The sequence below is a fragment of the Bos javanicus genome, chromosome 25 (assembly GCF_032452875.1).
Source record: "Bos javanicus breed banteng chromosome 25, ARS-OSU_banteng_1.0, whole genome shotgun sequence".
NCBI lineage: Eukaryota > Metazoa > Chordata > Mammalia > Artiodactyla > Bovidae > Bos > Bos javanicus.
This window is the reverse complement of record NC_083892.1, coordinates 2,747,860-2,755,414: the sequence shown is the minus strand read 5'-3', so window position 1 is coordinate 2,755,414 and position 7,555 is coordinate 2,747,860. Positions and strand designations below refer to the sequence as shown.

The window sequence follows — 7,555 nt, the reverse complement described above, 5'->3', positions numbered from 1 at the left end:
AAGGGACGCACTTCCGGGGAGGGGCCCTCGCAGCCCCGCTTGGGGCGCTAGCGCTGCGGTTCCAGGCGCGGCTGGGCTACCTCCTTCGGCTCAGAATTCAGCCCTGACAGCAAGAAAGGGTTACCGACCGCCCAGTCTCCAAGTCCGTCCAGCCTAGAGGGCCCAGCGCGCGACTCGACGCCCGGGTGTCGCTGTCTCTAGTCCCAGCTCTTTGAGGCTCGTGCGTCCAGGTCGTCCCTGTGTCGCGTTTGGGCTGCCGGCGGAGTCTAGTGATTCAGATTCGTCCTTGAGGGTCGCCGTCCCCTTCCGGCTTAGCGGGCAGTGTCCGAGCTGCGGTCCCGGGGCTCGTCGCATCTCCGCCAGTACAAGTCCGTTTTGTCCCGGTCAGGATCAACGGCCCCTGGGGGGGGTGTGCCCGTTTCAGGGCGTGCGTACTCGCACAATTCTGTTTTTTCTTGTGAGGTAGGTTTTTCCTTGTGCAGTAGTTTCCTTTCCTAGAGCTCCTTGACAGAGAATTGAGAGCTAAGGAGTTCAAGGTCAGGTAATTCACCAATGGGAGTGTTCCAGTGGAATTTAGGGTCCTTTTTCCTATCTTATGTTTTTTCCACCAGAGCGCACTCCCCGGAGGATGGGAACCTTCTTTACTTTATTTATGTCTTATAGAGTTTCCTGGGTAATGTAGGCATTCCGTAAATATGTACTGAGTCATTTATAGGAATCTGAGTATCTCAGGTTGTCCGCTTTCAATTGTCAGCCAAGTCTAGTCAAGTTTACCACGTGTAGCCCGTGTTACAGAGTCCGTAGGACGGTGCCTTTGATTCAGGAAATCTGGGGAAAGGACTGAGACAATTTAACAAATATCAGTAACACAGGTAGGAAAGAGTAACACATAAGCTGAACGCTGTGAGAGTTCCAAGGAAGTGAAAGTTGATTTGGGGATAGGGAAAAGTTACAGAAGTCCTTGAGGGATTTGCCCTGCAGCAGAGAGTGGGGCCATATTCCAGGCAGGGGGAAAGGTAAGAGCAGTCTTGAAAGCTTCAGAGATGAGCATGTAAGAAAATCTTTAGTTCTTTTTTTTTTTTTTAACTCAATGTAATTAGGGTATATTTAGAGTAAAAGTTAGAAAATGAGTTCTTGTACTTCTACTATGGAGCCTGGAATGGAAGTGAAGAGATGGCATTTAATAAAATAAAGTAATAAAGAGTATCATTTGAGGGGTTTTGACAGAGATTCTTCCAGGGCAGCTCATCTGGAGCTAAGTTTAAGGTGGGAACAAAAATAAGAGACCATTACCAGGTCATTATGCTATTTTTGCTTTTAGGTAGACTGGTGTTACACTCCAAGGCGTAGATCTTGATTCTTTTTGAGAGAAAAGGATTAAACAGAGGTGATAATAGTATCTGCCAGGAATTTCCTGGCGGTCCAGTGGTTAGGGCTCCTTGCGTCCACTGTTGAGGGCATGGGTACAGTCCCTGGTTGGGGAACTAAGATCCCACAAACCATGCAGCATGCCCCCCCCCCAAAAAAAAGTATCTGCCTAAGTCACTTGAATATGTTTCAAAGCAGGTTCATTTCCTTAGAATTTCAGGTTGTGACTTAGTCTCTTCAAAGTAGTTGCTGTTTCCAGTCTCTCAGAACCAGTGGGCAATAAGTCTGCCACATGTAATTCAGAGCATTGAGATCCTCATCATCTGGACCAAGCTGAACATAAAATTGGAATTTGTTAAACTGAATAAATGGAGCTCTGCCAGCTGTGCCCCTGAGTGTCTCTGGCAGGCCTGATTCATAACATGGGTAGGGAGCTGGTTACTGAACACAGGGAGAAGAAAGTGGGAAAAGAGACCCTCTGAAAGGAAGAAGAGGAAAGAAGTCACAAAATGCTGAATTGTGAATGAGGGCCCCTGATGACTGTTGTTTGAATGTTAAGGATAAGGGCCACAGTTCCTTATTCTTGCTGAGGAAGCCACTAAAGTCCCCTGAAAATCTTTCCTTTTGATTTCACCTTTCGCTGCCTGGGCACAGTTTGAGAAATGATGAATGTACAGCTGGAAAACAATGAAAGCATGCAGTTTATTCTGAGACATCATACAACTGCCATAGCAGGCTGAATGTTTTTGCTGGGTGACTGGCTGGGTTTAATGGTGCTGCTGTTGGCTAACAAACACTCTTTCCTTTTTTGGTTTATAATAGTAATCGCCTTAGTTAGAGCTGCCTTTTTTTAGAAGGTTGCTTGAGCTTAGCCTGTCGTTGGCTTCACACCCTATTCATTTTTGTATTCTTTCTTGAGCCTTAGTACTCTGTAAAGCAGTTGACATTTCTTGCAACAAATGTTAGAGGAAAACTAATGGTCTGGGTTCTTCTAGGTGAGAGGCTTTTGAGAATCCTGTGTAGTCAAGAAATGAATGAAAGTCAGTCAGGCTTTGCCCTAAAAGAGAAGAAAAATAACTGAAATACCAATTATTTTTCTCATTTCTCTGACATACTTTTCTTTCTTCATAGCACCTGGAATGGATAAAAGTGGCAGTTTTGTTACTTCCCATGAGGTTATGTATCTGGAAGGAGAACCATGAAATTAACCTAGAGTAGGACATTTCTAAAGACATGGAATGAATGGCTTTGGGCAACACCAGGAGGACTTAAAAGGAATATTTGAGGGTGCAGAGCTATAGAAGAGTTTGCCAACAGAAGGATTTATGGGAAACAGAGATAAGAATCATCAATAGAGAAACCGTTTAAATTTCTTCAAGCCGTGGAAAAACTGAGTCTTGGGTCAAATTAAGTAAAATCTATGCTGAAGAGAAATCAAATAAAATCTCAAATGGAGAAAATGTGTTACTGAACACTCAATGTAAATTTAGGAAAACAATCTCAAGGACAAATCTTTTACTTTTTTTTACTATTGTAAAATTTTTATAAAACTTTTGGGCTCATCTCTAAGAATTGCCATGATGCTGAAACTTGATAATATCCCAAATATGGAAGAATTTGTTATAAATAACACTTGAAAATACACAAAATGTACACAAGGAAGAATATCTGAGAGTGGAAAAGTGCCAATAACATACATTATTTGTAAACTTAACAGATTACCTTGGTAAACATAAGAAACACCCAAGTTAAAGCTTAGTATTTGGGAATGCTGTATTGAATGCAGTAAAAGTTGGATTTCATTCATATGGACAAAAACTTTCTTCTTTGCCTAAAGATAGTATACTACTGTTCCTGAATTCCAACTCTCCAGACATCTCACTGTCAGGATGGCTTTAAGTCTTTATCCAGGTGGACGGACTGCTGCCCAGTGACCACTACAGGCAGAGCAGTATGATTACTGCTTTCCTTTCTGGCAGTGAGGAAAATCAGCTTGTTTCAGGAGAGGAGAAGCCACACTGCATCTGTTACACAATATTATTCTGTCCTTGCCTTTCAGGCTTTCATACTTCCTTCTGAAGCACTACTTTTTATTGAGATTTATCTTATTTATCTTAAGTCTGTTCTTGTGAGCAGACCTTTTTTCTCACCTTTTTTCTTCCTTTTGTGTCTTTTCCTATATTCAGTTAGGGAGAGTATGCAGGTATTCCTGTTATTCCTGACTGGTGCTACTGTAAAGAGAGAGGAGGAGAACAAGCAGCATTCAGAAGCAGGGTTCTGAAGACTGATCACCCATGTCTTGCAGTAGCAACAGCTAGACAGGACCTTGGCAGTGGTAACTCTGAGTTCAGACCTTTACCTCTAGACCAGCACTACATGAGCCTTTATCCCTTTTAGGGATATGTGAACCCTTTAGTATAAATGCCTGTGCCTTCTGAAAGTTTGTGCTAGTTTTTGGAGGGGATGGGTTTTTTTTTTATTTGTATTTTTTTTTTCTAATTAAGTAAGGCTTCTTTCTTTTTACCTCTATTGATTGTTTGAAACCAAATTCAGTATGAATAAGAGAGGGAAATATACAACACTGAATTTGGAGGAGAAAATGAGGGTTCTAAGTAGGATTGAAGCTGGAAGATCTCTTAAAAGTGTAATGGATGAATTTGGAATCAGTAAGTCAACATTTTATGACATTAAAAAGAATAAGAAATTGATTTTGGACTTTGTACTGAAGCAGGATGTGCCATTAATAGGGGCTGAGAAGAGAAAGAGGACAACAGGAGCCAAATATGGTGACGTGGACGATGCTGTCTACGTGTGGTACCAACAGAAACGCTTTGCTGGTGTCCCTGTGAGAGGTGTGGAGCTTCAAGCTGCTGCCGAGAGATTCGCACAGTGTTTTGGGAGAACAGACTTCAAAGCTAGCACTGGTTGGCTTTTTAGGTTTCGAAATAGGCATGCAATTGGGAACCGAAAAGTATGTGCGGAACAAGTCCTAAGTTCAGCTTCAGAAAATGTTGAGTCATTTCGACAAAAACTGTCCATGCTTATCAAAGAAGAGAAGTTGTGTCTTGCTTAGCTGTACAATGAGGATGAGACTGACCTCTTTTGGAAGTCAATGCCAGAAAATACTCAGGCAAGCAGAAAAGATATTTGCCTGCCAGGGAGGAAAATAAACAAAGAAAAATTGTCTGCTCTTTTATGTGCAAACACAGATGGTACTCATAAGTTGAAGTCAATCATTATTGGAAAATCAAAGCTGCCCAAAAGTGTAAAAGAGGACACATGTACATTACCTGTGATATACAAACCTAGTAAAGATGTTTGGTTCACCAGAGAATTGTTCTCAGAATGGTTTTTTCAAAACTTTGTTCCTGAGGTCAAGCACTTCCAACTTAATGTCCTAAGATTCCAAGAGGAGGATGTCAGGGCCTTGTTACTTCTGGACAGTTCTCCAGTTCACCCTTCTACTGAATTACTAACCAGTGAGGATGGTCGAATAAAATGCATATTCTTTCCCCATAACACTTCAACCCTAATTCAACCAATGAATCAAGGCGTGATCTTGAGCTGCAAACGACTTTACTGGTGGAAGCAACTTGAGGAAAGTCTTGTAATTTTTGAAGTGATGATGAACAAGAAAAAGGAGAAAAATTAGTTTCCAAGATTAAAATCTACAACCTAAAAAGAGCAGTTTTTAACTGGGCAAAGAGTTGGGATGAAGTAAAGCAAATAATGATAGCAAATGCATGAGAAAATCTTCTTTACAAAAAGGAACATGAATATGATCTTCAAGGCTTAGAAGATGGGGATTATAGAGAAATTCTTGAGACATGTAGGGAGTTGGAAACCAAGCTGGATGACAATAGGGTATGGTTCAATGTGGGTGAAGAAGAAAAGGGTAGCACCCCAGAAACAAAAGGTGGAATTATAAAGAAAGTTGTTCAAAAAGGAGCTGAAGAGGAGGCTGATGAATTTAAGTTATCAGCTGTAGGAAAGAGTTTGGACTACCTACTTGACTTTGTCGATGTCACACCTGAGTTTCAAAGGTTCCATTTTACACTGAAAGAGATGCAACAAGAAATAATCAAGAAACAGTTCCAGAACAGGATCCATTCTAGAATTGGTAGGTTTTTGAAACCGAGGCCTCATAATATTAAGTATTCCTTCAGTATGCCTTCAACTTCTGGTTGTAATAATTAGATGTTGTGTTTAAAGATTTCTGCAATTTTGTGATGATACATGAACTAGACCTGTTGTGGATTGTCATTGTTTTTATCAACTGACCTCACTTTGCATAGCAATGCCCATTTATATTGTTTATAAAATAAACAATTTGAAAGGAATAAATTTGGGGGTTTTTATGTATAAATATGTTATTTAATCCATTTTTTTTCTACTTAAGGCAAAGGCTTTAAATAAGGAATTACTGTCCCAGATTATGGGTGGAATGGATGTGAGGAAAGCATTAAAATCTAAATATATTCACAGCATATAACAAAGCAGCTATGTTTATGCTGACTAGTTATTTAAGAAGGTAAGGACAGATTTTTCAATGTAATGGTGTGACACACTGCTCTTGTAAATGGGTTACCACCTACTTAGTGTTTGTTTTTCTCTTATTGTGGAAGTAACATGCCAATTATAAAAGACAACATAAAAAAGATAAAAGCACTCAAATTTTATTGACTAATGATGGACTCTCAACACTTTGGTATATTGCATGTATCTTTAAAATAGGTAAGTTACATTGTAAATACAGTTTTATATCTTATTAACATTTTTGTTATTTACAAATTAGCATTTGTTGAGACATCTTTCAATCCCTAGGGTAGAATGGATGGTGGAAGAAGTTGAGGGGGAATGTCAGATGAGCATACTGGATAGCTCTCAAGTTCATGGCATTAACATCCATTTTTACCCCAGTGTTCATAAAGTCTCAGAATATATGACCTGCAGTCATATTCTTTTCAAAAGTATTCATTGAGGGAGTTCCGTGGTGGCCTAGTGGTTAGCATTCCAGACTTTCACTGCCACGGCCCAGGTTCAATCCCTGGTCACCATTTGAGACCCCACAAATCCTGCGAATAGCAACCCCCTCCCCCCAAAAACAGTATTCATTGATTTTGCATATTTCACGTTGTTGTGCTGGGTATTTAGGAATAGGAACAAGCCACAGTTGGGTGTGTGAGAGCCAAAATGAGTTCACAGAGGGCTTTATGAGTGCTTGGATAATAGGGAACGGGCAAGTGTGACTTCTGAGCTGGCCTTTGAAGTGTGGGGGAAGCAGGGGAAAAGGCAGTCTAGGCAAAGGGGAAGTGAGCACAGGCTCTCTGGTGTCAGAATGTATGTCCCTGGGAAGCGTCGAGGTCCCTGGATGGTTGCCGTAGGGGCGACTAGTGGAGACCGGAGCAAAGACAAACCAGGGACAGATTTTCAGTGCCCCTGGAGGTCATCCGAAGACTTCGGCCTGGATCCACGTGAAGTCCTGTAGGCGCTGCATCCTGAAGGTCTGACCTCAGCTCTACTTCCTCCTTACTGCTCCTTTCCTAGTCCAGGGTGCATCCACTCTGCACCTGTCTCCTTGGTCTCCTCTGCCATCAGTTCCCCATCCTGTGGCCAGAGACAGCGAACTAAAAATTGAAGAGGTGCTCCCAGTGGGCCGTGGGCCCCTAGACCCACCCTTCCCCGCCCGAGACCTGCCCACCCGTACCAGCTCGCCTCCTGCTGGACCACGAGGGAGGGTCGGACTGCGGGTGAGCGCGCGCACCTGCGGACCGGGAAGCTTAGAGTGTAGTCGCGCCGCCAGGAACTTCTCGCGGTGGAAGGAGGGGAAAACTGTGCTGCTCGGCCGTCCTGGCCCTGAGCCAGGAGTCGGAGCCGAAGACTGGGCGAGGTCCGAGGAGGCCCGGGCCGGGCCTGCGCGGAGGGCGGACCTGAGGATGGGCGCAGCCAGGCAAGGCCCTGGAGGGCCCGCGAGCGGGGCGCGGCAGGTGCGGGCTGCCTGCGCAAGGCGGCCCCAGGCCCTCGAGGAGGGGGAAAGGTTTGCTGGAACGCGGCCGTCGAGCACCCCCCGCCCCCAACACACACACCCTAGTCCTTGCTCTTCCCGGGCCGGCTCGGGAGCCATCCTCGAAGGGACCAGCTGGTGGGGCTCACAAGGTCCTAGGCGCGCTGCGCCCACTCCCAGATG

General features: G+C 43.6%; 1 long non-coding RNA gene across 1 annotated transcript; it reads left to right on the top strand.

Moving 5' to 3' along the window:
- Positions 1–372: 372 nt before the first annotated feature.
- LOC133238177 (uncharacterized) lies at positions 373–5,712 on the top strand. Its single transcript, XR_009733450.1, has 2 exons — positions 373–462; positions 2,500–5,712. It is a non-coding gene; the product is annotated as an uncharacterized LOC133238177 (long non-coding RNA).
- Positions 5,713–7,555: the final 1,843 nt, after the last annotated feature.